A 27,317-nucleotide genomic window follows, 5' to 3' on the forward strand; every position below is an offset into this window, starting at 1 on the left:
CTGCCCTCAACTAATAAATTTCCCTTGGAAACCAGAAGCAGAGAAGTTTTATATTGGGAATGCTTTAGAATATTTTTAAAAAAATCAGTCCAAATTGGATTCCAGAGATAAGTACAGGGAGACTTAAAAAAAAAAAAAAACCCCAAAAAACAACTAACTCAATTCTTAGGTGGTTTTTTTTGAAATACAGAAACCAATTCAAAATAGAGTAAAGTTGTGGGTCAGAGAAATGGAGATGCTGAGCTTGAATTCTAGCTGTTGGGAAGTAGAAAAATTAACCAGTAGTATCTTTGAAGGCAGCAGCATTACTAGGTTTCTCCCTCTCCTTCCCATTTTCATTTCAAGGCAACTAGGACTATTTGTATATTTGTTTGCCTGTTTATATTTGTTTGCCCCCTGTGGGTTGCAAGCTCTCTAAGCTCAAGAACATCATCTGTTCATCCTGTCCTATATCCTTAGCACCCAGACAGGGTCCGGCACATGGTAGTTGCCCAGTAAATGTTTGCTCATTGTGGTAGGCTGAATAACGGGCCCCGAAATTAGGTCCAAGTCCTAATCCCCAGGATCTGTGGTTATGTTATGCTCCATGACCGCAAGGACTTGAAGTTCCAGATGGAATTACGTTTGCTAATCTGGCTGATGTTAAAGGAGATTATCCTGGGTTATCTGGGTGGACCCAATGTAATCAGAAATGCTGTTAAAAGTAGAAGAGGAAGGCAGAGAAGGTCCTCTCCTCCAAAGTGGTCTGAGAAGAACTCAATCCTTCTTTGTTGGTTTTGAAGACGGAGGAAGAGGGTCAAGGCCAAGGACTGTGAGCAGCCTCTAGAAGCTGAAAAGGCAAGGAAATGGATTCTTCCCTAGAGCTTCCAGAGAATTCAGTGCTGCCAACATCTTGACTTTTAGCTCCATGAAACCCATGCTGAACTTCTTTTTAAAAATTGTTTTAATTAAAGTTTATTTATTTTTGAGAGAGAGAGAGAGACAGAGACAGGGTGTGAGCGGGGAAGGGGCAGACAGAGAGAGAGACAGAATCCAAAGCAGGCTCCAGGCTCCGAGCTGTCGGCACAGAGCCTGATGCGGGGCTCAAACCCATGAGATCATGACCTGAGCCGAAGTCGGACTCATAACTAACTGAGCTACTCAGGCGCCCCAGCCTGTGTTGAACTTCTAATCTCCAGAACTGTAAGATAATACATGTGTGTTGTTTTAAGCAATTAAGTTTGTGGTAAACTGTTACAACAGCAATGGCAATGAGCGCACCCAGTGAGTGAACCCCAGTCCCGTTTATCCACCTATATGTGATAAGGATTTATTGGAAGACCTACCATTCATCTCCAGGTTCTATGGCAGACGCTGTGATTATCAGCGCCTCTTCCCACCGCAGGGCCTTTACTCATGCCATTCCCTCTGCCTGGAGCTCTTATTTCATCTCCTTAGTTAGCCGTCTCCCCCAGACTCAGGAAAGCCTTTCTTAAACCCTTTCAGTGCCTGAAACTTCTCCTTAGAAGCATTTATATCAATTATGGTATTTTAAAATGTATGCAGTGAAGTATGTTAAAACTTTTTTTCCTGTGAAATCTAACAGATAACAGAAAACTACATTAAAAAGTGTGCCTTCATAGCTTATTATAAAGCAAGTAACATTGACACCACTCTTCAGCTCGAGAAATAGAATTTTGCCAATAGGCCCTGAAGCTGTCCAGAGGGTGCCCCCCTCCAAAAGTCGCCACTCTCCTGGCATTTATGTTCATCTCTACTTTGTTTTATGAGCTTCCTCCTTTGTTTTAATACCGGAGCGTGCATCCCCAGAACCTCCTTTTTGTCTCGTTTTGATATGTCTTTTAAGTTTTTGTTTATCAACAGCTTCGTCCTCTGTGTCTTTTTCCTCCTTGTCGTTTATTTGTGAACAAACTGAGTTCTGTGAGTTTCCCACAGTCTAGATTTTGCTGACTGCATCCCCTTGGTGCCGTTGAACATGTTCCTCTGTCCCCTGAATCTCCTGTAACTGAGAGTTGGCTTTTAAGGCTTGATTGGATTAAGGGTCAATTTTTTTCCCCCCAGGGTGAGGGGACCGGCAAGACTATATAAGAGGTGATATCTTCTTCCATCAGGAGGCATATAATGTCTGGTTGTCTCTGTCTTTTGTGTTGGTTCTTTGATGCTCAACATCTAGCTCTATTCATTTATTGCAAGGTTGGTGAAATGGTGACACTCTGTTTTTCTTTCTTCATTTACTAGTGAGAATATTTCTAAAATGGGAGACTTGCCTTCAACTTCTGTTTAGTTACTCCAAGGCACAGTTTGTATTGGAAAGGGAGGATAAATGCTGGATGCATTTGTCAGGTTTCAAATGAATAGCTAGGCTAACATTTTTGTAATTAATTGCTTAATGTTTTTCTCTCCTCTAACATGTATCCCCAACCCTTATGAGGGCAAAGCCTGGACCATTTTTTGTTACCACGAACCCCCTGGGTCAAATATGGCCCCGTGATGTCATCGACACTTGTTAGGTATTCATTGAAAGGACAGATGAACGAATAGAATGACCTCTTTTCTTTTCTGCCTCTTCCATTTCACTGCCCCTGCAATTTGTCTTCAATCCTCCTTTAGCTGCATGTAGTTACACTGTGGGTCAAAATTACTTGGATCAAAAACATAAAATTAGCGAGGAAGTACCTGCAGAGGCATCAAAAGGGGCTGCAATACTGTGGCTCGAAACAAAAATATTAATTTAGGGCATTTAATGTGAATACCTTGTAAGAGAGCCAAATGGGTTTTTAAACAACGTCGACTTGATTTTTTTGCTTATCTTCTAAGTGATGTCCCCTTAGGGGGCTTTCTAATGAGGTCCCGAAGAAGACGTAGCATTATTATGGCTGAGAATTAACTAAGTGTCTGCCTTTTGAATGGTTCAAAGTGATTCCATATTGAATATTAAATCTGTCCTTGAAAATACCCTGTGAGGGGCCCACCCTATGAGATATGGAGGGATGAGGATTATCATTCTCTATTTAAAATAGGCCCAGGGCCGTAAAAAGAGTCACCAGTGTCTCATGGCAGGGGTGGGGTTACAATTAGGGCTGGATTAGGTTCTAAGTAGCTGGTAGAGTTTGGACTGGACCGGACCTTAGGAAGCCTCTAGCAGCGCCATCTTTTAGGCATGTATTGTCACAATAATGCTGAATGACAAATAGTTAGGACCTTTAGCAGCACACAGTACCGAGCATTTACCGCTCTCACGTCTGGGCTCTGCAGCACTGCCGATCTTGGCTGGACTTACCACGCGTCTAAGGGTTGGCTGGTAGTTGACTAGGGAGCCCACGGGGACTTGGCCTTGCTCCATGTGTCTCTCGTCCCCCAAGATGCTGGGTTAGAGAGCACAAGGAAACCCCAGAGCCTCCCAAGGCTCCACTTGGAGCTGGCGCGTTGTCACTTCTGGGGCATTCTACCGGTTAGGCGAGTCATAAGACTGGCCCAGATTCAGGGAGCGGGGACACGGACTCTGGTCTCTTTGGTGAAAGAAATTGCAAAGTCACTTGGCAAAGAAGACGGATTCGGGGTGATGGTGGTGAGGAATTGGGGCCCTTAGTGCAAACAGTCAACCTCCGTGCCATCTCCCCTAACAGAGGAGCATACCACATGTCACGGGAGGAACAGAGACGTGCCCAAGGTCACTCAGCAGAAAGCGCACTACAGCCTAAGACTCGTGCCTCCCACTCTTGTGGCCTTTCCTTTGATCCCGTGGGCTCCAACTGAAAGCCACGAGATGTGATAGGAACCGGCATTCATTCGGCGGGCAATTCAGCAAGGAAGGAGTGTGCCGCACGTTAAGCATTTAGGGCTCGCTAAGGGCTGGAGCGAGTGCTGGGGCCACCTCCCGATCTCCAAGGCTGGGCCTCACTCAAGTTCGCCTTCATGCAGCATATGGAGCCAACGGGATGACCCGATGCCCCGGGGGCCATTGCTTCACCCCATTCCAAGTGAGAGCCCTTGCTCCCTGGCAAGACCAGGACCAGTGAAAACGGGACAAGAAGGGACAAGAAGGCTCCTCTTCGGTTCTTCCTCTTCCTACTCTTTTTCCTTCTGCTGTTCTGCTTCCTCTCCCACCCCCTTTTCAAAACAACTCTTAAGACCGGCTGGGAGACTGGTCAGTCACTTGTACCTGAGTGTGAATTTTAGTCAAAGGATCACTTCACCCGTTTACTCAAAGGTTGGCTTCTGGGTAGTGGAATCCCAGGTTCCCCACCTGTCCTTCCTTGGCATCCTAGAAGTCATGCCTACAGGAGGCCGCTCACTCCCCTGAGACAGGAGACTGCCTCTGGCCTGTAGAATAGAATCCCAACGTTTTCCTGCTTTGAATGGAAAGGTCCCCTCAGCATCCCCAGGATGATACCCCTTCCCTTATCAGCCAACAGGTGGTTTTAGCAAAAATGGGTTTTTGTACCAGAGTTTCCCTCGGACTCAAGGGGAACATAACGCAGTCATTTTGGGGGTCTGTTTAGTCTCAAAGGGAAACAACTTACTAATTAGGCTAAGAGTCTTTACAAAAATATGTTTTCGATTCCACTGATGGTCAGTTACAAGCGATAACACTGTTAAATGTAGTGCCTAATAAATCTGGAAAAACTACCCAATAAATGTAAGTAATAACAATGATTAACAATAAATTAAATGCAGAGAACCAGGAATGTACCACATTATTTTTTAACTAGTTTGGGCCATCGGGTTCTGATTATTCAGTTTGTCCTGTGCACCTGGAGTTTATTAGCATGTAATACAAACTAAAGGGTCCCTCAGAGAGGCCACTGAAAGGACTTTAGTATAAAACAATATACAAGTTTAATAGTGCTAACTGACCTTGCTTTCTTTTACAAAAACATATCTTTGTAACTCGAGCCCCAAGGAAATGTAATGCTTTTTACCTAATCCTGATTGTTAATTTTCCTTTTATTTAATTTAGAAGGTTTCATTTGTTTCGTGAGATAGGAAGATACAATTTATAGTCAGTAATTCTTCCTGCTCTGGAAAGAAATTCAAAATGGCTAAATATTTCGTTCCCTCGTCCGTGTCTATAACAAGGAGAGGGAGAAACAGACAAGCGGTGTATTTGCTATTAATGGCAGCTGGTTAAAAACCCACATTTTAAAATAGCCAAATGAAACGGGTACATGTGTTTATAATCAAGGTGCATTTCACTAATTTTCCCTAAATCTTTAAATATTACTTCTTCTCAAATGCCAGAAAATTGGGCTCCTTCTCAGTTGAGGACAGGAAGGCAATGCCAGGCTCTCTGATGGAGGAACTTTTCTATAATTTCCCTGAATGTTTATCTTGCAGGTGCTGTCTAGAGGGACTGCTACATTTCAGTGACAGCATCTGCCAGTACTAGAAAGTCTCTGTTTGCAGATGTCTCTCCCCTTTTTGAAGGTTTTCTAAGATGTTCTCAACGTCTTCTAGAAGAAGGATGTGTTCAGTGCCCCTCTCTTGGGGGCTGCTCCGTTCTCCCATCCCACACCTTCGTCCCCCAACTGAAGGCGTTTGCAAGAAACAGAATCTTAACTAGGGTCAACTCCTATAAATGTCTGAAACTTGAGGTGCCCCCAGCAAACATGACGTCTGGCAAATAGTCCATAAAACTCTGCTTTAAAATAATTAAATGAAACGGTCGCCAGGGAGGGCAGGAATGGCATTGCCCAGGGGCATCAACAGAGCGTGACACTCTATTTTCTTTAGCCCTGCTAATCAGTATGGTGGCCTCAGACCTCCTGTACCCTTTCGGTGGAGCCTCAAATCCCACATCTCACTGGCTAACAGCCTTCATTTTTTAATCAAAACCATTTTTTGTTCAGAAGCTAGTCTTATTTCAGAAAGACTGAGTGAGTTCCACTTAGGTTTAGAAGAGGAATCTTTGCTCCAGAAGGAGGATGGCTTGACTTTCTAATCAGAAGGCTTGGGTCAAGCAAAAGGTGGATTGATTTCTCTACCTGGGCTCTGAAGGAGTAACCCAGCCCGGCTCCCTGCACTTGGCTGTGTGGGAATGGGGAGAAGGAGGGAGAGAGGGAAGAGAGATGGCATTTCTAGAGGCTGCAGGCAGGAATCTCCTTGGAAGAACGTGACTATTCTTCCAGGATGAAGAATATTCATATATAACTTCCAAGATGAAGTTATTCCGGGATGGAACTGAGAAGTGAGTACAGTCCCTCATGAACACTTCTATCCTCTATGACTTAACTGCTGTGTGACCTTGGCAAGTTCTTTAACCTCTCTGAGCTTTAGTTTCTTGTAAAGACTAAAGTTCTTGTAAAGACTAAGTGAGGTATTTAATGCAAAGCACTTAGCTCATAGCCTAGCAGATATAAGTGCTGAATAAATGGTAACTATTTCTTGTGGTTAGGGGGCTATTACATTATTGTCTAACCAGCACCTCTGGGGGGGGGGGATCAAAGATAGGAGTCCAGATCAGGATTTCCACTAGTTTTATAGTTTAATTTCTCTCTAAAAAATAAAAAAAATCAGAGAGCTTGCTTCCTAAATGGGATGGTGTTAAGGATTTCCGTACTTAGAGTCAAAATTTCTTCCTTGGGATTTGGGGGCTTGGGGTGGGGGCTGAGCCTCTCCATTTAGGTCCTGAGGAAATCTTAGCAGTTGCTTGAATGCAATCTCCGGTTTTGTTGCTGTGCGATCCTCTCAAAGAGACACTGTAGAGGAGGGAAGGCTCTCCAGCCTTTCTAGCTTGCTTCTGGGAACAGCTGGAAAGATCTCTGTGGTCCTCCAAAGAAGACAAAAACAACACTCCCAGTCTCTCCCCCCGCTTGGTGTTTGGAGATGAAAGTCAGGTTCCTTACAAAAAGGAATGTTTATTAAAGAGAGACCCTTTCCTTCACCAGATTTTGAGTGTGTGCGTGGGGGTGGGGGGGGGTGGGGTGGGTGGGGATTGCATGAATTCCTTTCGAAATTTGCTCAGCGTCCCAGGCAAAGAGGGCGTGCGCTTGCTCCTAAGACAGAGGACGTTTTCGAGACTTGGCCGTTCCCCCCCGTTTTCTTAGTCACAGTGCAGTTTCATGTTGTAACCATTTTTCATGCACCTTGCCGCCAAGAAAATAATTGTGGCGAGATGATTGGGTCTCGGTCCTTAAGTCAGGTAAACCTCCGTGCCGTCAGTGATGTACGGAAACGCACTCCGGGTTGAATTGTGAGCGACACTGGATGGGAACCTGGTCCTGGGCTTGTGCTGGAATTGTCCAGCTGTTCTTTTATCCTGCATCCAGAAAACCGGTCACAAGTTTCCCCGGTTCATCTGCGCATTCCTGATGCTGCCTCTAACATTTTATTTCTAATTCCCCTGATGGCCGCAGTGAAAGTTCCCGGCAGAGATTGATTGCAGGGCATGACCCAAATTTGTAACTGGCCACAAAACGCTGTAAAACAAAGTTCACCGAATACCTTCCAGCTGATTGTAAGTGATTTTCAAAAAAAAAAAAAAAAAAAAAAAAAAAGATCTGGATATGTTTTTCTCCTTCTTTTTTTTTTTTTCTTTTTCCACATAAAATATCGGAAAAGAAGGACTTTTCGCCAAGCGCTGATTTCTGTAGCCTCATCTGTAAAGCATGCTACGTGACAAAACGGGCCGCGTGGGCTTGCTCGCTGGGAACAGACCGTGAGGGCAGAGAGGAGGTGTGGTGGCAAAGGAGGTGAGGGACCTGGGTTCTAGGACACCTTGGAAGATTGCTTATTCTCCCTCGTGTGTGCAAAATGCGGGAGAGCATTTGCTAAGCCACATCTTTGCCGAACCCTGCAGCTCTTTCCTGAAAATGGCACAGGGGATGGCTTTTCCAGATTTGCAAAGTATCATGACGTTATTTGAAAGAAGCTTCTCAACCTCAAGCTTCTGCCCACACATCTGTCTCATACCTTTAACACCTGCTTACCCGCTACAAATGGGCAAGCATCAAAAATGCTTGCAACACTGAAGTGTGGCCTGGAAGAAAGGATTTACTTTCCCAGGGTGTCCTGAAGGCATGTCGTTTAGTCATATTATTGTCAGCGAAATCGCTCCTGGAACTATCTCCTCCTACTTTCCTCACACCGTGGAATGGAATACATCAGAATGTATTTGCTCTAAGATTCAGGCACATCTGGGCTTGTGGAAGAGGCTGTGCACTGTTCCCCCCATGATCTGTTTTCTGAGGAATCCGGGAGCAGCCTGGTTACAATGTGTCCCAAGAAAGAGAGAGTGCGAGCCGGGAGCAAGGGCCGATGGGCCAGCTCTGGGGAAGGCATGGGAGTCTCATTTAGTCTTATCACTCCACTTCCAAAATCTTGTCCTGAAGTTCCCAGGCACACGGGCTCTGGAGAAGCTGGAGAAGGCACCAAACAGCCAAGGCCTTGGTGTCTTTGTGCTAAGGGTGTTAGCAACCTCAGGAGAATGAGTCATTGAACTCACCTCCATCAGGACAGTAGGTGCAGACTCGGGCTATTTTCAGTGGCACTGAGACCTTCAAGTCAGTTGCCATCAGGATCTACAATACCATCTCAGGACCCTGACCATCAGAAGCCACACTGATGATGTCCCTGCAGAGGAAATGAGCTGACCCACCATGATGTGGCCTGGGCTGGGGGCACAGAAATGCAGTTAGTTTATCCTGCGGGCAAGAGGGAGCCATTGAGAGCTTTGGAAGGAGGGACTCTTGGTCGAGATTGGTCTTCTGGATGATGTTCTGGCCCATTATGGACAGGTCAAATGGAGGGTGAGAGGAGGCTGGAGGCAGGGAGACAAATCGGGTTTTGTTGTTGTTTTGCTATAGTGTATTTTAGAGATTCATACTGAAGGCCCAAGCTAGGCTGAGGAGTAGAGGGGCCCATGTGAAAACTTGAGCAGACACCATGTCCCGCTGAAGGGATGTCTCATCTGATCTCCAAAGGGCATCTTTATACCAAATGAGTCACAGGGCTCATGCTGTCAGAGTTTGGGGCAGTAATCCAGTGAGATAAACCAGAAGCGACTAGACAGTCATCAAGGAACTAAGCACACTGCTCCAAACCCAGGCCTTTCCCCTGACCTATGTGCCAAACTGCCTGCCCTCCGGGACTTCTCCAGATTAGAAGGAGTGAAAGATGGGGCAGAAATGGCCTGTGATGAAGGACCTTGGTGTGGTGTGGTCTCCTGGGAAATCACTGGGGCCTTCTTTGGGGTAGAAGGTGTCAGAACCGGTATGGCATCCAGGGATCCGGCTCCCATGTAAATGTTGTCTTCTTTTCAACTGGGTTCACCCACTAGACGGAGGTGAGCACAGGATCGACTTCATCTGAGCTGACTTTCCTGGAGCGAGGAGCTTAACACCCCAGTTGCGAGCACTGCTACAATCCCAGCTATCTCACTTCTCTTTATCTCTTACTTTTGGGACAAAAGATTATTTTTTAAAGGCAGGTAAGTATAAAAGTGAAGTTACATGGGCAAAAATGGAGGCCTAGAGTTTAGTAGAAAGAGCCCCAGGCAGGCAGGAAGCCAGGATCCTTGAATTCTTTCCTGGCCCTCGCACTGACTGGCCGCACTGACTTGGGCCCCAGTTTGCTCCTCTGTACAATGGGAAGCTTCTACCTGGCGACAGAGAAGGCCTCTCCCAGTATGCACTCTCTTCAGTTTTAACTCCAAGACAGGCACTTTCCCTGCTCATGGTTACAGAGAAACGAATTGACCCTTGCAGGTCTTTTCAGCGAGAAAATATGCGTGGGGGTTAAGAGCCCAGGCGCTGGGTTTAGGACTTCACTGCGTAACAAACTGTGGCCTTGGGCAAGTTTCTTAGCCTTTCTGAGCTCCGTTGTCCTCTTCTGTGAAATAGGGGCCAGATGTGTACTTCAGGGTTTGAGGTCCTTCTCTGAGCACAGGGTGTGGCACACGTGGGGACCTCGAGCGATGATGGTGCCTGGCATTGGGGATGCTGGCGTGGAATGGGACCCTTTCAGTGTGGAGCGAGCTGTGCTGATGTCCGATCCCGGATCTGGAAGGAATCGGCAGTACCTCTGCCATCCCGCCCCAGCCCCGTGGAGTTGGCTCGTCTTCCGTGGAGTTGGCTCGTCATCATCTCTTTGTCCTCTGCAAGGGGAGGTTCACCAAGAACTGGACTGTAGGGCTCCCAAGCAAGAAAAATTAGATACCGTTTTGATGTTAATATTAAAGAACCAGGCCATGTGTACTGTATAAAATTGGAAATTACACATAAAAACAAAGAGATGAAGAAGTCACCCCCTGTGATAAGCCAAACAGTTCTTTCCTCTTCCCCAAAGATATCTACGTCCTGTTCCCCGGAAGCTGTGGGTGTGTTGCCTTCCACAGTAAGAGGGACTTGGCAATTACAGTTAAGTTTAAGATCTTGAGATGGGACGTTATCCTGGATCATCTGGTGGAGTAGATATCGTCACGAGGGTCACTTTAAGAGGGCCGCAGAATGGCCAGAATCAGAGAGGGCACTGTGACAAGGAAGCAGAGGCTGGAGCGATGTGGGGCCAAGAACCAAGGAATGCGGGCCACCCTTCGAAGCTGGAAAAAGCAAGACGATGGATTCTTCCCCAGAACTTCCAGAAGGAGACTTTGATTTTAGCCCAGTAAGACTGTTTTCACACTATTTTTTTTCCTTAGAGTTTATTTATTTAGAGAGAGAGAGCATGAGTGGGGAGGGGCAGAGAGAGAGAAGGAGAGAAAGAATCCCAAGCAAGCTCTGCACTGTCAGAGTAGAGCCCGATGTGGGGCTCGAACTCACGAACTGTGAGATCATGACCTAAGGCAAAATCAGGAGTCGGACGTTTAACCCACCTAACCACCTGTCTTCACCCTCTGGCTTCTTGTTTTCACACACCTGTTTTCACACTTCTGACTTCCAGAACTATAATGCATTTGTGTTGTTTTAAGCCACTAAGTTTGTGGTAATTTGTTACAGCAGTGACAGAAAACTAATACACACACACCCCCAAAGTCACCAGTGTAATTTAGTATATGTGTGCATATCCTTCCAGATCTTTACGCACGCACACACATGCACGCCTGCACACACACACACATACATTTTTATTTTTATTTTTAAAATTTTAACCAACATGAGATCATACTGCACATCCTCTTTTGTAACTTACTTTTTTGGTCAACTCTACCCTTCCACTTTAGTAAAATCTTATCTCTCCTAAAAGCCAGACCATATTTAATTTCCCCCAACTGGAGCCAGAATATCCATTACAGGTGCCTGTCCAAACTGCAGTATAAACCAGTACTCCACGTTGCATGCACTTGCGATGGCCTTCGGATCTCTTCTCTATGCCACCGACTTGGTGGAAAGGTCAGGCCAGAGGCTCTGGGACATGCCCTGCTGTCTCAGTTTGTCTGGTTGTTTCCTTGGAGTGGTGTTTCCGTTGCTGCTGTACCGCCCCTATTTCTGATAAGCTGGATCCACTATCTAAAACCTGATGGGCTCTTGGGGCGCCTGGGTGGCTCAGTCGGTTGAGTGTTCAACTTCGGCTCAGGTCATGATCTCACACTCGTTGAGTTCGAGCCCCGCGCCGGGCTCTGTGCTGACAGCTCAGAGCCCAGAACCTGTTTCGGATTCCGTGTCTCTCTCTCTCTCTCTCTCTCTCTCTCTCTCTCTCTGCCCCTCCCCCATTCACACTCTCTCTCAAAAATAAATAAACATTAAAAAAAAAAAAAACCTGATGGGCTCAATTACACACTTTGGGCTAAGATACAACATAAATGATGCTACGTTTTTGATGTTACCTCACGTGATTTCCAGCCCATCTACCAACCCACGCACTGCTCTAGACCCTTTCTAGAACCAGAACCCCCAAGGCCGTGTGAGGTGGCAGAGGAATGAGTGATTCACTCTGATTTTGGGGACTAATTGTGTGTAAGCAACTCCACTCCCAGGAACTACTTAAATTCAAGGCAACTCATTTGCCAGCCTAATGGAGCAGAGCCCCAACTCAACTCCAAAGGAGGGCAAACCAGAGGAAACACAAACTTGCAGACCACATTCAAACTCATAAATTACTGGGAACAAACTTGAAGAAAACAAGCAGGTTCAATTTCAACAGACCTTTCCCAGCTAGGTGTACTAACATCTGACTGTTTAGACATCATTAAAATACATTGCACCCAATATGTTTACCCACCGTCATCTATATTACCCGGACAGGCCATTCATCAGCTCGTCAATTTAAATGGATTTCTATATATAAGTGATTGTAATGTGCAGAGGACTTTAAGGAGAAATTTGTTGTGCCCACATATTAAAAAAATGCAAACTGCCCAACAAAGCCTTGTTCGAGGGGACCGTCTCGGCAAATGAGGAACAACACTATTTTTTGCCCGAACTCTAATTCTATTTCAAACCATTATTATTATTACCAACAACAGTAATGAAAGCGTTATAAAGGATTTTTTAAATGTTTATTTATTTTTGAGAGAGAGAAAGGGAGCATGAGCAGGGAAGGGGCAGAGAGAGTCAGGGACAGAGGATCCAAAGCGGGCTCTGTGCCGACAGCAGTGAGCCCAATGCGGGGCTAGAACTCACAAACCGTAGGGTCGTGACCTGAGCCGAAGTCAGACACTCAACCGACTGAGCTTCCCAGGCACCCCAACGTTATAAAAGATTTGGAGACAAGACTTTTTTAGGTGACGATTCTGAAATTGGCATTAATCCGTTGGCCCACGGTTGAACTATTGCATCTTGCGTATGTGTGTGTGCACTTGTGTGTGTATGTTTTCCATGATGCTATCCAAACGTTTCTCTCACATAATTAAATGTATTGGTGACATCACAGGAACCAAGCAAACCTTTGGATTTATATCACTTTTAGGAGATTATAAACTCAAATTGGAGCTTTCTAAAGTCTTACCAAATCTTAGGCGGTCTCAGCAGGAGTATAGTATTTCGAGGGTCATTGTAATGCGTAATGAGAAACTCTGTGTGCCTTCTGCTTGCTAGCTCTCCCTCTTTCCTCAGCCCTAAAGCCTAAAATTTCAATGCGTTCTAGTGAGAAACTTACAGCATAAAAAAGCATGCTTTCGGCAGAAATCAGAAAATAATAATGCTCCGTATTTTGTCATTTGGGAAAAGAGATTTAAAGGGGAAACCTTGAAAATTAAAGATATGAGCAGAATGAAACTAACCAAAGAATGCTAGATAGATTTTTTTAAAAAAGAAGCTTCCCCAAAGACATAGGAAGGCAGCGTATTCTTTAAATTTCTGCACTGCTCTTTAGCATGAATTAAAGATGGAGCCAGTCTATGAATGGACATCACTTGCTTAATGGGAACACCAGATGCTGACATTTAGGAAATATAAAGAAAGCTAAACCCTTGTAAAATTTTATATATTATCCCTTTCACCAAAATATGAAAAACAGATTAGACGGGGAGAAGGAAAAGTTCTTCTATAAATAAATTTGAAGAAACACTGGACCAAAAGGAGACACTTGTTTAAATACAATGTCCAAGGAAGAAAAATTGTCAAATAAACAAGAATCCCCACTTTCGACTGAGCAGCAAAACATTCTGGGTCTCCAGGCTCTGAAGCATAATTGTCTCCGCCCTGCCCTTGGAGGATGCCTTTCTGAACCTAGGCTTCTTCGGCAGTCACATTTGTTAGGAATAATAAATAAGAGGAGCTTCGGATCTGGAACTTTCTTTCAAAGACATGTAGACATTGTAAAGACATTTTTTCTCAAGCGTCTGTTGAGATTTATAGGTTTATGTTTAGCCTAGATCCTTGAATTACTTGTTGCTTTTCTTAGCCTTCTTTTCCCCTAACTCCTTCTTCTTTTTTTTTTTTTTTAATGTTTTTAATGTTTATTTTTGAGAGAGAGAGTACGAGTAGGGGAGGGGCAGAGAGAGAGGGAGACACAGAATCCGAATCAGGCTCCAGGATCTGAGCTGTCAGTGCAGAGCCTGAAGCGGGACTTGAACCTATGAACTGTGAGATCATGACCTGAGCCGAAGTTGGGTGCGTAACCGACTGAGCCCCCCAGGTGCTCCACCCCTAACTTCTTTCAATGCGTCTTGGATCCTTACTGCTCTAATGTCATGAACAATTTGCCATTTGCAGGGTTGTCATTGTCATTGAACTGTGTGAGGGAGACATAGGCGAGAGCTCCCATCAGAGGCCTGGCTGCATAGCTGAGTCGGCAGAACAGGTGCCCACTGCATCTAGCAACAAGGAATCTAACTGCAGGGAGGGAGAAAACACCCTTAATTCTTGCTTGATGGTTTAAAAAAAAATCACTCTTCTCTGTTCTTGGAAAAGACAAAACAACACAACAGAGACCAGCTCGTTTCCCTTAGTACTGATGGTGTTCAGAAGGGCCACCGAAGGATTGAAACTGAGGCATTGAGTAGGAAAGTTGGCAGAGTGAAGCAGAGGGAAAAGCCCTAGGCTGGGCATAGGGCATTTTGGATATAGTCATTTCCAAATTGTATTGTCTTGGGCAAGCCCTTGGCCCACCTGGAGCTTCTGTCTCCTCATCAGTAGATGGTAATGGCACGCCTATCCCTTTAAGCCAGCCCTTGAGTGGAGTGCTGTCTGAGACCTGAGGAATCTTCCAGAACCCTTTACTTCTACCCCTTGCTTGCTCTTCACCGGCTTCTGAGTTGGTCCCATCTAAACCCAATGTGGAACTCTTCACGTTGTGATCCGGCCTTGGTTGTGTGCAGGCCGTTTGGAAGGGTGCTCACGGGGGATCCCCTGGGCGCCTGTACCTAGGCCCTTGGCTTCTTCCTTCTACTCAGCTTGGCTTGCATCTCACCTCAGCCTCTCTGAATCGGTCAAGTTGGAGCTCCACACACAGCTGGCACTAGCACGCCCTTCTCCCCCTGCTCTGCCACTTGGCAAATTCTAGTCCTCGGGGAAGGTAGCTTAGTAATGTTAGCTAACATTTACTGGGCCCTTACCAAGCACTTTATTAATCTCCTAAGGCCCTGGGAAACAGACACAATATTATCTCCACTTTTTGAAAATGATCTCCATTTTGCAATAGAGAAAACTGGTCGCAGAGCTGGTAATGGGCAGAGCTGGGATTTGAACCCAGGTCAGGGATTAGCCCACTTCTGTAGAGGGTCAGAAAGCCAGTATTTTGGGGGTTGGCGGGCTGACCAGTCTCTGTGAACAGCTGCTCAACACTGCCGGTGTCGTACAAAAGCAATGACAGACAACATAGAAACGTACGAGCAGGGCTGTGTTCCAATAAAACTTTACTGCTCAACATTTACATTGGAATTTTATTTAATGTTCATGGGTCGCAGCGTATCATTACTCTTTGGGTTTTTTGGCGCGTTTAAAATGATAAACGTCACTCTGCCACACAAAATGATACGGGGGGCTGGATTTGGCTCATGTGCTGTAGTTCGCTGATCCGTGACCTAGGCTGTTATTCCTGGAGCCCCTGCTCGTCACCACCGCGGGATGCTGCCTCCCATTTGTACCCTTATCATCCCCTTCTACAGATGAAGAAGCTGAGGTCATACAGAGCTGGCAGGGAGGGGGCCGTGGAGCCCAGAAGTCCAAGTCCAGTGCCTGGACTTTACCTTTAAGTCATGTCAAGGGGCTGAGGGAAGTCAGAGCGACTGTGTGTGCTTCGTGGCATGAATACAAACATTAAATTAGATCGTGCGCCTGGCATACAGAAGAGATGCTCCCTGGAGTTTTATTTTTTTTGAATGCGTGGAAGCTCTTAGAAGCTATACGGTACAAGTGATTAGGCTAACTTCAGAAAACAAATTGCCTAGTGAAAATGTGTTACTGCCTTTTACCGGTATTTACCTACTGCCTCATCTGTGCCAGGTCTATAGGGCACTGGTATGCGACGGTGAAGATAACGGGCAGCTTAGTTTGGTGGCAAAGACAGACATGCCCATTAAGTGATTAGCACCCACAGGATTAATTGCTACCACGAATGGGGTGCAGGGGATAGAACCACAGCCACGTCCCAGGGATGCAAACCATGCATGCTGGAGGTGAAGGGACAAGAGACTTGCAGGCTGAGGGAACAGTATGTGCAGAGTCACTGATGTATGGAGGCTTGGGGTGCCTTTAGTGGGAGGGAGTTGGGGGGTGAGTGGTAGAAATGAGGCAGAGGAGGGAGGACCAGCTCTACAAGAACCTGTTAGTCTATGCCAAGCTCTGGACTTGATCCCCTGGGACCTAGCTCCTGAAACTAGGGGGCACACTAGGGAGTGCACAAAGTTGCAGGCTAAAGATGAGGTAGCTTTCCTGGGCATTGATTGTACTCGAAGAAGTTTAGAGAAATACTCCGTTTCTAAATGAAAACAAAACCAAACAAACAGCTAAGAATATATTGAGTAGAGTAAAAAATCCACATTAAAGTTTAAGATGAAGCTCGGTATCTCACAGAAGTTTGGACTCCACCCCACACCGCCATAACTTTCCTGTTAGAGGGGATAAAATGGAAAGTTTGGAGAGACAAGCAGTGGGGCAGGGGAGACATGTAACATTGTTAAGTCATGCGGCCAGACACCAGATTTGGTCTGGAGAACTCTAAGGCTGGTGGTAGCCAGGAGGAGAGATGGGGAGGAGACATCAGAGGTGTGGGGATGAGTCAGGGCCACAGCGGTAACTGTGCCGGAGAAGGTGGAATAGAAGCGACTAGTACAGAGGAAGTTCGATTCTGTCATGAAATGTACATCCCCCTCCACCTAGAGGCAACAGAAAGAGAAATGGCCACTTGCTCTGGAGTCCAGAGACCAAGATTTGAACCCCGCGGTTGACTGACTGTGTGACCTTGGGCAAAGCACTCCGTCTCTCCGGAATTTCACTTTTCTTCCTTCTTCTGAATGAGGGGAACTCTGCCTGTGTTGCCTTCCTCTAAGTCTTCGGATCATCAAAGATACCATCCGTGAGCGCTCTTTGCAAAGGGTCCAGACACCACTTGTGGGTTTCAAGGGAACAAAAGGCCAGAGCCCTTTCTGCTTGGTGGCCTCTCCAAGAAAAAGGCAATTGCTATTTTCCCCCCGTCTTCGGCTGTTGGAGCTGCGGATCAATTGCGACGAGGCTAAACAAAAAAAGGTAGTCATACGTGATCAGCAAAATGGTCCAAATGATGTCATCCATCAAGATGGACACTGCAATTTGCCAACTATTTTCTCATAAATCAAACCGTGGTCCCTCAAGGAAGAGGGGCAGGGCTGGAGGAGCCAGCATGGCAGTGCTTATCGGGAGACCAGACGCAGGGAAGCCAGGGAAGCGCTCCCTTAAGGATACAGTAATTATTTTCACTCGATGGGAAATCAAGAGGGGCACGATGGGAGGGAGAGCTGGAGAGTGTCTGCCTCACTTCATTACTACTCCCCAGGCAAGGGACACAACATATGCTTTTCATTGGGAAGCCAATAATTTTGAATCGTGGGACAGGTGAAAACTTAAATGACATTTGCAAACCTTGATTTATTTCTCTGCTTAACTCCGGAACATGCTTTAGACTCCGCTCTATAAGTTTCCATAGATTAGTGGTCAATGTCAAGAGTTTTCAATGACATATTCAAGCGTTTCCTGTCCCTATCAGTTAATTAAATATTTTCAGTACTAATCTCTTCTTATTGAAATGGTTTCCCTTCTTTCGGTTACGGGTTGGGAAAACAACGATATGAAGTATGTGCTTTACTGAAAACAAAATAACAAAAATAAAAAAGAATACTTTTTCCCCCACGTGCTATTTGACTTGCTGGAAATCTCATTAAAAGTTATTTATGAGCTGTTAGGGATCCCATAAGGATTACACCTAATTCAGTCTGTAAAGCTTTTGAGTTTCTTTTACATGAAGGACCTCCTTCCCCATTATTCTACTTTGGTTTGCACCCAAATAAATACTGGAGATCAACTTCTTGGCAGAAGAGGGCTCCTCTGTCCCTAACCTGACCGTCACTCACGTGACCCAGGCAAAGTTTGTACCTTCCTCCCCTTTCTGCTGGACGCGATCTGCTGGGACCCGTGTAATCAAATTGAGGGCAAACTTGTGGAAATGACGAAAGATCATTTGTGCTATTCTATGCATTCTGGTGAAGACAGCACTACCCCAGGCATCGTTTCTATCTCTGGGATTTGTACCTTCTGCAACTAACCACGCAGCCAGTCCTCACGGACTATACCATTTTCCTCTCCTCCTCCTCCCGCAATCGCCTCTGAAACAAGAAAAAGGAATTGGATCAGAATGAGTAATTTCCCAGTCCTTTTATAGGCCTACACACCCGTTATTTTGCTGTTTCTTGCAACTTGTGCTCAGGCGTCTGGCCCTCAGTTCACCAAAGACTGACACACCCATTTGGGCATCTTTTGTCCTGCTAGACTCTTCAATGACCTGTGCCAAATAAAGATGCCTTCAACTTCCAAAGAATCTTCCTTGTGTTCGTATTTCTAAGACACAGGGAAGAAGGTAGGCATTCGAGTAGCCGGATATTCAAAACGGAATTTTGGCCGTTAGAAAATCGGCCTGAAAAGTTAACGATACAGGCGTTCGTACTATAACCATCAGGGGCAAATGTACTCATATCAGTGTTAGCTATTATTAGTGATATTATTATCACTATCAGTGCTCTTGCTATCTTTTCTACCAAAAGCCTGGCCAGCAAATTGTTCATTTTTCTCCAGCTGTCTGCATACCCTCATACACCAGCTCGTTTCTCCAGTGGAAAGGCCAGGCACCGATTCTACCACGTCCCTGGTGAACCAGCCAGCCAGATCGAGTATTAATCTGGAATATCATTCCGGCCACCACGGGAGTAGCCAACAATGGTGTCTTCACTTACAAAACCTTTCCCTCCTGGATCTCAAAGTACTTACTGTGTGCGACTAAAAACTTAGCCTACACTTCTCCCCTTGGGCAGGAGTCAGTACCATCAGAACTAGTCTAACAATAAGGCAATGGCTGCCTGTTTCAAAGGAGAGTCTTTCCTCCTTAATGTCAACCATCTGGAGAAGTTTAACGTTCTATATTCTTCATAAAATTCTACGTAAGAGGTCAGTTTAATTTTTTAAGAGTCATTTAAACATCCTGAGTACATTGTCAGCCCCCAAGCAAGAAATGCCTCTCAGGCTGGACCAGGGAAAAACCACATGGGTTGCTCGTATGTTTAGTCTAGTACAGAGGTTCCCAGCCCTGGCTGTACCTAAAACGATGATGCTTGAAGACAGATCGACTCTGTCTTCCCCCACCTCCGGAAGTGGTAGTTTTTGTCTTGTTTTATTTGTCTTGTCCTTAGGATTCCCAGGTAATTCTATTGAGGCAGGCAGGGTGAGAACCACCAGCCTGAGTCTGAGGAGAAATACAGGTTCAGGTGTTACTATGGTGAGACTTCTCAGCACCCTGCCCTTGCTATAATTAGGTGCGGAATAAACCCATGCGGCCCTGACTTATCCTCTGACTTCAAACATACCCTCAGAGCTGTTAACCTCGCCGTGCTATAGGTTGAGTTGTGTCTACCCAAAGATGTTGAGGTCCTGACCCCCCCAGCACTTGTGAATGTGACCTTATTTGGAAAGAGGGTCTTTATAGATTGTCAAGTTAAGATGAAGTCATTAGGTAAAATAAATTTAAACGACTTTTTTTTTAAAATGGGAGCCTGGGGGGCTGAGTTGGTTAAACGTCTGACTCTTGATTTCGGCTCAGGTCGTGATCACGTGGTCCATGAGATCGAGCCCCGTGTCGGGCTCTGCGCTGACAATGCAGAGCCTGCTTGGGATTCTGTCTCTCCCTCTCTCTCTCTCTCTGTCTCTCTCTCTCTCTCTCTCTCTCTGTGTGTGCCCCTATCCTGTTCATGCGTGCAGTCTTTCTCTCTCAAAATAAAATAAACATTTAAAAAAATGAAGTCATTAGGGTGGGCCCTAAACCAATATAACGTGTCCTTATAAAAAGAGGAAATTTGGACATGGAGACAGACACGCACAGGGAGAACGCCATGTGAGGATGAAGGCAGAAATCAGGGTGATGCTCCACAAATCAAGGAACGCCAAAGATTGGCAACAGAGCATCTGAAGCTAGCGGCAAAGCCGGAAACAGATTTTCTCGGAGCCCTGAAGGAGCCCACCCGGCTGAGACCTTGATCTCGGACTTCAAACCTCCAGGACTGTGAGGCAATAAATAAATGTTTATTTATTTTTGGGAGAGAGACAGAGCATGAGCAGGCAAGAGGCAGAGAGAGAGGGAGACACAGAATCCGAGCTGTCAGCCCAGAGCCTGACGCGGGGCTCGAACCCGCGAACCGTGAGATCACGACCTGAGCCGGAGTCGGACGCTCAACCGACTGAGCCACCCAGGCGCCCCTCCATTTTTTCAACGGGTAGGGCGATGGCTCACACCCATGAACCGCGAGATCGTGACCTGAGCTGAATTCGGACGCTTAACCAACAGAGCCACCCGGGTGCCCCAAGTGTAACATACTTCGAAACTCCAGGCAGGTGAAGTTTATCCAGCCCATGCGTCACCCTTGGCCGCACCCTGCCCATAAGGGCGACCAGGCTGTTCAACTAGTTCTAATAGTCTGCAAAGTGAGGACAGTGAGCACAGGGCAAATCATTGGTACTTCTTGGGACTACTAGTGCAGGCTTCTAGGAGGAGGCGACGACTTTGGATCTGAGCTTTGGAAGAGGAGTATTTGCTTCGATAAGAGTGAAGGGAAGCAAAAAATGTGGCAACTTAGGTACTCCAAAGTGAGGGGCTGCCTCAAAGTGAGAGGCTGCAGGTGAGGGATCCTGACAGGAGGAGGAAGGAACAGCCCTGGGGGCGAGGGGGGGTGTGTGGGCACGTGTGCATGTTTGGCGTGGGGAGTTGAGCCAAACGGACAGTAATAAAAGCAACAGGAAATATTCAAAGAAAGCATGCTCCAAATGGAGTACCGCACGAAGCCGTATTCAATCCCAGGATTGCCCTAACGCATCTCGCAGGCTATTATTGTCCCCATTTTACAGATAAGAGAAACGAAGCTCCAAGAGCTGAGTCAGGCCCTCACAATTTACCACTGTACTAACACTGCTCGCTAGTTTATACTTGGGAGCTACTCCCGGGAAGGGGGGTGGGGTGGCGTGGATGGAGATAGAGAGATAAAGGTGGTCTAGAAGCAAATGCCCATCTTTACTTGACCAGGGACTGAAGCAACCCCAAAGCCTCCATCCACGTGTGGGTCCCAGGCTGCCCCCCCTTGGCCATTTCCAGTTGCGGTCCCTCTTCCGGAGGTTACAGACGGGCCAGGGAGATCCATACAGAGCGGGGCGTGCTCTCGGATTGAAATCCGGCTTTGTTCTTCAACTCCAGTGTCATAGGGGAAAGCAGAGAGGGGAAGAGAAGGAAACAAAAAGTTTCAGCCTGTGAGTAGTATTTGCAATGTGATCTATGCGTTCTGAGCCAAGTTACTATACATGCTCTGGGGAGAATTACAAATAAATGACGAAACATTTTGAAACATGGCTTATACCTAATTAATCATGGAACTTGAAGAACAAAGAAAACATTTTTTCAAAGTTTCTAGCATTTTGCCTATTAAGTGGAGAGGGGGGGGGGGGGGAGGAGAAATCTCCATGCCCCGTAATGGATACACTGTGCACTTCATTTGGGGAAAGAAGCTCTCAATCTCCCTTGGCCGCCTGCAACCTCGGAATCCTTACATCTTTAATACTTTATGTCGAGCATTTTCATATTAAAGGGACTGAAAGTTTCCAGATCATGAAATCTTCCTTGGCTTTTTGTCCCTTGATCGCTCAGTCCAAACAATACTGGTTTTGAGATTAGGAGATCGTCAGGAATTTCTTAAGTCCCCGTGCTGTCGCACCCTGAGATTCCGGTGTCCTTCTTACACCCTGCCACTACTCAGCGACATCTGTGGGCATGTGCCGCTTTGAAGCCAAAGCTCTGAGGCCCAGGTTTTGTGCCATGTCTATGTTATTCCGCATGCTCTTAGCCTCTGAACCTTGATTTCCTGATCTGTCAAATAAGGATAATAATAAATACCTTGCTGATGTATTTTGACCGTTAAGTAGAATAATGCCACAAAAGCACTTAGCCTAATGCCTAGAACATAACTGCTCAAAATGGAATATATAACTGAATCTTCCAGTTTTTTGAGGGTACTTTTGGCATCCTCTTCTTATCCGTAGACTTGGCCAAGGCGCCATTTTGCTTCTCCAGCTGAGGCACTTCTGTAAAACTCTGTCTCACCGGCGATGGGTTCGGAAGTCAAAAGTGACTTTGCACTTGGTAGCCAGCGTTTGCAGCTCCAGTGGGGACCCATCGTCCCACACTTTCCTCTGGAATTTTTCCATAGTCACTCCACGTGCGCTAGTGTGGACACAACAGGAATCAGAGATGTGTGGGTTTTCCTTCCAAACATTGTCACTTTTTCTTTATGTGGCTTTGGACAAGCTGAAGAGGTTACAAAAAATATACTATATTAAAGTGGTTGTGAGGAAAACCTGGAACCTGAACGCCGCTCTCCCCGAGCTCTGTGTAGCGAACAAGAATGAAGAGAATACTTGGTCAAGGATTTTCCGGAGCTATGGTGAACATCTTCCAAGTTTCTAAGTCTATTTTCTCCTTCTGACTTCTAACAGCTTAGGCATGGCCATGTTGGGGTTGGCCATTCAAAGATGCTGCCAGGGACTTTGAATCTGGAAGGGACAAAGCAGAGGCTCATAGAGAAGTCTGGAGTCGGGTGGTGGCACCAAATGGCCGGTGGTCGTGGTGCCGAGGATAGCATCGTAACCAGACAACGCCCAAGGCATGACCTCAACTGTGTTCGCTGCTCTGCAGCTCTCTCGGTTCGGGGTCATTTTCCGTCTCAGCTCTCCAGGCTTCCTGTAGACTCTGTAAGCCATGTGACATCTTCCTTTTAAATTCCTTTTCTGCTTCAGTTAGCCATTGGGCTACTTTGCTCACAAATGAGAATCCAGACTGAGACAAAATCAAGATATACTCACCGCCCACTACATGCCAAATCCTGTATAGATGAGGAGACTGAGACCCAGAGAGTGGCGGTCATTTGTCAAGGTCACCAGGCTGGTCAGAGGTAGTGCAGTGGTTTGAAACCCTGTCCGCCTTTCCACTGAATTCTTTCAGCGAACAGAGCTAAAAGGTAAATGTAGAACCCATGACCGTCTACATTTGCACTGAATTAGCTTTGAAGATGGGGTTTTTTTTTTTTTGCAGGTTTACAGTTGTGACCTGGCCTCTACATTTCCTTCCTCCACCCCCCTTCTTACCCCACTCCCTGCCCTACAGTAGTGACTAGCAGTCTGTAAATTGAGTCAAAAGTGAAGTATCTTTTAGTGCCTAGAATCAGTCCCGGTCTGTGCCTATGAATCAGACAGCCACTTGTTCCAAAACAGTGGAACGACTTGGCTTCGTGTCCCTCATCGAACTTGGTGTTGGTTGTGTGCGCTGCTAATTACCCTTCTTGGTTCACGTCCCCTCGGTTGATGCCTTTAGAAATTAAATGCACGTGCCTTGTACGGGGTGGAGTGAGGGCTTGGCTCATTTGGTTTCCATTTTACCCATCGCCCTACACCTGCTGTTGTACCAACAGATGGCATGGTCCACACACTCTGGCATCGAAGGATGGGACGTTGGATGTTGCCATCTGCCTCTGGACCTGCCGGATTAGTGTACTTTTCTGCGGGGGTGGAGTAGCTTTGCCAAAGAATGGCCAAAGAAGCAACTGGAGTGGATATCCACATGCACACTCCCATCATCTTCTCTGTCTTGAACCCAAGGAGAGAGTTAGCAGCTCTCTAAGCACCTAACTTACATACCACAGCTTTCCTGGAAACAGACGCACATAAAACCACTTTATTCTTGACCTCACTCCAGTGTATCTGCAGAACATCAGTCTGGCCAGGACTTGGTCATCTTACTTCTTTTTCACTGTTTTTTTTTTCTTTTTTTTTTTTTTTTTAGAAGTCAATTATTGAAGATATTGGGTAGTAAAAGCATTTTAAACTTTATTACTCTCTTTTCAGTATTAGATACAGAAGGTCTCGGTCAGCGATACAGTGTATAAAATATAGAAGCAGTGAATTAAATGCAACTTGATGGTACATGTTGTACCTTAATGAAAACAAAGGCTCAGGAACACTATTTGTGAACGTGTTACCCAATAAAGTGTTAGCAAAGGAGCCCATAAAGCTGCCAGAGGGATTTAACCATTGCTAGAACGAGAGGGAAACACTATTCAGTTGGGCTGGACACAGAGTGAGGTCTGCTGACTTTATCACAAATGCCAGAGGTTTTTTATTATTATTATTTATTTAAAACACATGGAAGAAAAGACAGTTGGGTTTGGCACCAGAAGGTCTTGTGGTAAAGAAAAAAAAAAGGAATATCCAAAAGTGCTCAAAGTAATCTAAGGGGGAGAAACAGATGTGAAGAAACGAAGGCAGGATGTCATGGGGTGCCGCGCTGGTCCATTTAAAGCGACGGCAAAAGGCGAGAGCACTTCTCCATGGCGGGTGATAGACACGAGCAATTGAACAGTTCATACCCTCTCTGTTGTCCCTGTCACGAGATTTGTAGGTCGCTCTCAGCCAGCCACTGGGGCTAAAGGGCACAGGTCATGACCTGCTGATTTACCAAAGTATGATCAACTCACACAAATTATAGGCGTAAGAGAGTCCTGACAACTTCAATATGATGTGCAAGGAGCACAATTATTTGTGACATGTGAAGCCAGTGTGAGACCATAATTCTGTCGCTGCGTGACAAGGCATTATTAGGCAGGGCAGGCAGCGGCTTGAACCAGGAGCAGCTGGAGGAGAGGCGGAGAGAGAGAGAGAGAGAGAGCGCGCGCTCCATCGGGAAGGCCTGTGATGGGCTTTCTCTCCCAGAGTGCCAAACAGCAAGGCCCCCTTTGTGGAATGTGGGGCCGCTCCGAGGACGAGGCGCCCTCCTGCTATCAGGTCCTGGGAGGATAAAGAGGAGGGTGGGGGGAAGGGGGGGGGGATGAGGCACAGCCCACGGGCCTGTGGGGGGTGCACAACCAAGGTGTTGTCTTTGAAACTGAACTTGGTGTTTTTGAGGAGGCCCGCTGCACCGCAGCACGGTTTCCAGGGGCAGATGAGGTGGGGTGGGGGGTGCCGGGCAGAAACCTCCCCTCCATCACCTTCCTTCCCGACGAGTCCTCTCTGGAACTTTCAGTGTGGCTGCTGGGTGAAGGAGGAGACGGTCTAGGGGGCCCTCTGTACTTCAGCAGTTTCTGCAGGGGATCAGTTCAAGGGAGGTGTAGGTAAGCGTTTTCCTCCTGGGAATGGGGACCGGGGCTGTCCCCAGCATCCGGGCCCCAGTAACGCAGGGCTTCCTCAGGCTGCGTGTGGGGGTCACGTGACAGCCGAGGGGCCCACAGGCTTATCTGCGAAGCGAGGAGCCGGACTGTGTTGTGGGTGACTCCTGCAGAGGGTGGCTGCTGTGTTTGGGGGCCGCTTCTTAGCTCGGTGACTTTTGCCCCACTGTTGGGCAGTGTGTGGTCAGGACCTGAATTCACGCAGTTTCCAAGAATGCTCCCTGGACACCTGCTGGGTGCCAGCCACTGCCCCAACCGCAGAGAACCGGAGTGAGAAACACCTCTGGGTGCCCCCGAGAGCTTGCGGTGGGTGAGGGTAGGCAGATGACAAGCGATTAAAATCCACGGAGGGGTGGGTGCTGTAGGGATCGTGGGCGAACCACGAGGGCGTGGCTCACTTCCTCACGTCATTCGGACAGCTGTCGGTGCAGGCCTCCCACCCCACCGTGCGATACAGGTCTTCTGCCTCTCGGGCTCTGCCTCCTCCCCTGCTTCAAGGCCATCTGACGTCTGGAGGCCGGACCCGAGGGTCACCTGGCCAGAGGGTCATCAGCGGCAGGCACAGACAGTTGCTACAGGCAACTCTGTAGAGTAGCAATCAGCACTGGGATCGTTTTGTTGTTGCCGTTTACTGTTCCTCCTCCTACAATGTGAGCTCCGAGAGGGCGGGGCTCTGTCTGGCTCTCCTCAGTATCCCAGTTGCCTAGAACAGTGTTGGCACAAAGTCCTTGCCCGGGAAATGCATGAATGCCAAGCACTGTTCTTCGTGTTCTTGCCCTTAAATGCACGAGCCCAGGGGCACCTGGGTGGCTCAGTCAGTTGAGCGTCTGACCTTCGACTTCGACTCAGGTCACAATCTCATGGTTCATGAGTTCTGACGGTGCAGGACCTGCTTGGGGTTCTCCCTCTCTCCCTCGTTCTGTGCTCCGCCCCTGCCCTCTCTCTCTCTCTCAAAATAAATAAACTTTAAAAAAATAAATATATGAGCCCATTTAATCCCCCCAACCCCCCAGTGAAATAAGCATGTTAGGTATCTGTTGCTGCATAAGTTATCAGCTTGCAGGGTCATGGCTTAAGATGACAATATTCATTATCTCTCACGGTTTTGTGCCTGGGCTGAGCCGATTTTTCTTCCGGTTTTGCTTAGAGCTTTTCATGAGGCTGCATGTCCCTGGGAGCTTGGTCAGGGCTTGAACATTCAAGATGTCTGCTCATCCTCCAGGCCCCCTAATTGTGTGCCAGTCGAGCCTCGACTTCCTTACAGCATGGGGTCTGGGCCCCCCGAGGGAAGCAGCAGAAGCTTACGGGCCTGGGCTCAGAAGTTCCACAATATCACTTCCTTCCCATCCCGTCAGCCCCAACAAGTGCTGAGGCCAGCCGGTATTCGAGGAGAGGCGAATGGACCCTCCCTCTTGACGCCAGGAGTGGCATTTGCCTCTGCAGATGATGGGATCGTATCCAGAGACTCTCTGTCACAGTATTATCAGCCTGCTTCACAGCCGTGGACACTGAGGCTTGGTGAGATGAAAAGATGCATCTAAAAGTACGTGGGAAGAAAACGGCAGAACCAGGGTAGCAGCCTGGAATAGTCTAACCTCACGTTCGGTGTTTGTTGCTCACTGATGACTCTTCGTAATAGCCCCTCCTGAATCTCGTGTGACAGAGCTGGTCTCTTCGGTGGCTCTCCCTCTGCTGTTTACTTTCTCATCACAGTGGCCAGGGTTTAGGAAGGCTGGGGCTCCTTAGACCCAGAACCTCATCCAGCCTCTACAGCTCATAAACCGTGTGACCTTGAACAAGTGTCTGGACCACTCTGAGTGTCTTTTCTCTATCTGTGAAGTTGGACGGTACCCTAGGGGGTAGCGGCCAGACAGGATTGTGGGTGGTTATAATAAGGCCGTACATGTAAAGCACTCCACACAATACGTGGCACCTAGCAATCACTCAAAGGGTGACTGTTTTAAGGTGACAAGGATGTCTTTAGCTGGCCCGGAGATAAGCCCTC

General features: G+C 46.9%; 1 long non-coding RNA gene and 1 other non-coding gene across 2 annotated transcripts; one reads left to right on the forward strand and one right to left on the reverse strand.

Moving 5' to 3' along the window:
• Window positions 1-20,223: 20,223 nt before the first annotated feature.
• TRNAR-CCG (transfer RNA arginine (anticodon CCG)) lies at window positions 20,224-20,308 on the reverse strand. The gene has a single exon. It is a non-coding gene; the product is annotated as a tRNA-Arg (tRNA).
• Window positions 20,309-24,099: 3,791 nt separating this feature from the next.
• Window positions 24,100-27,113, forward strand: LOC125932983 (uncharacterized). The gene is made up of 2 exons (XR_007460823.1): window positions 24,100-24,932; window positions 25,171-27,113. It is a non-coding gene; the product is annotated as an uncharacterized LOC125932983 (long non-coding RNA).
• The last annotated feature ends 204 nt before the right edge of the window (window positions 27,114-27,317 follow it).

The sequence above is a fragment of the Panthera uncia genome, chromosome D2 (assembly GCF_023721935.1).
Source record: "Panthera uncia isolate 11264 chromosome D2, Puncia_PCG_1.0, whole genome shotgun sequence".
NCBI lineage: Eukaryota > Metazoa > Chordata > Mammalia > Carnivora > Felidae > Panthera > Panthera uncia.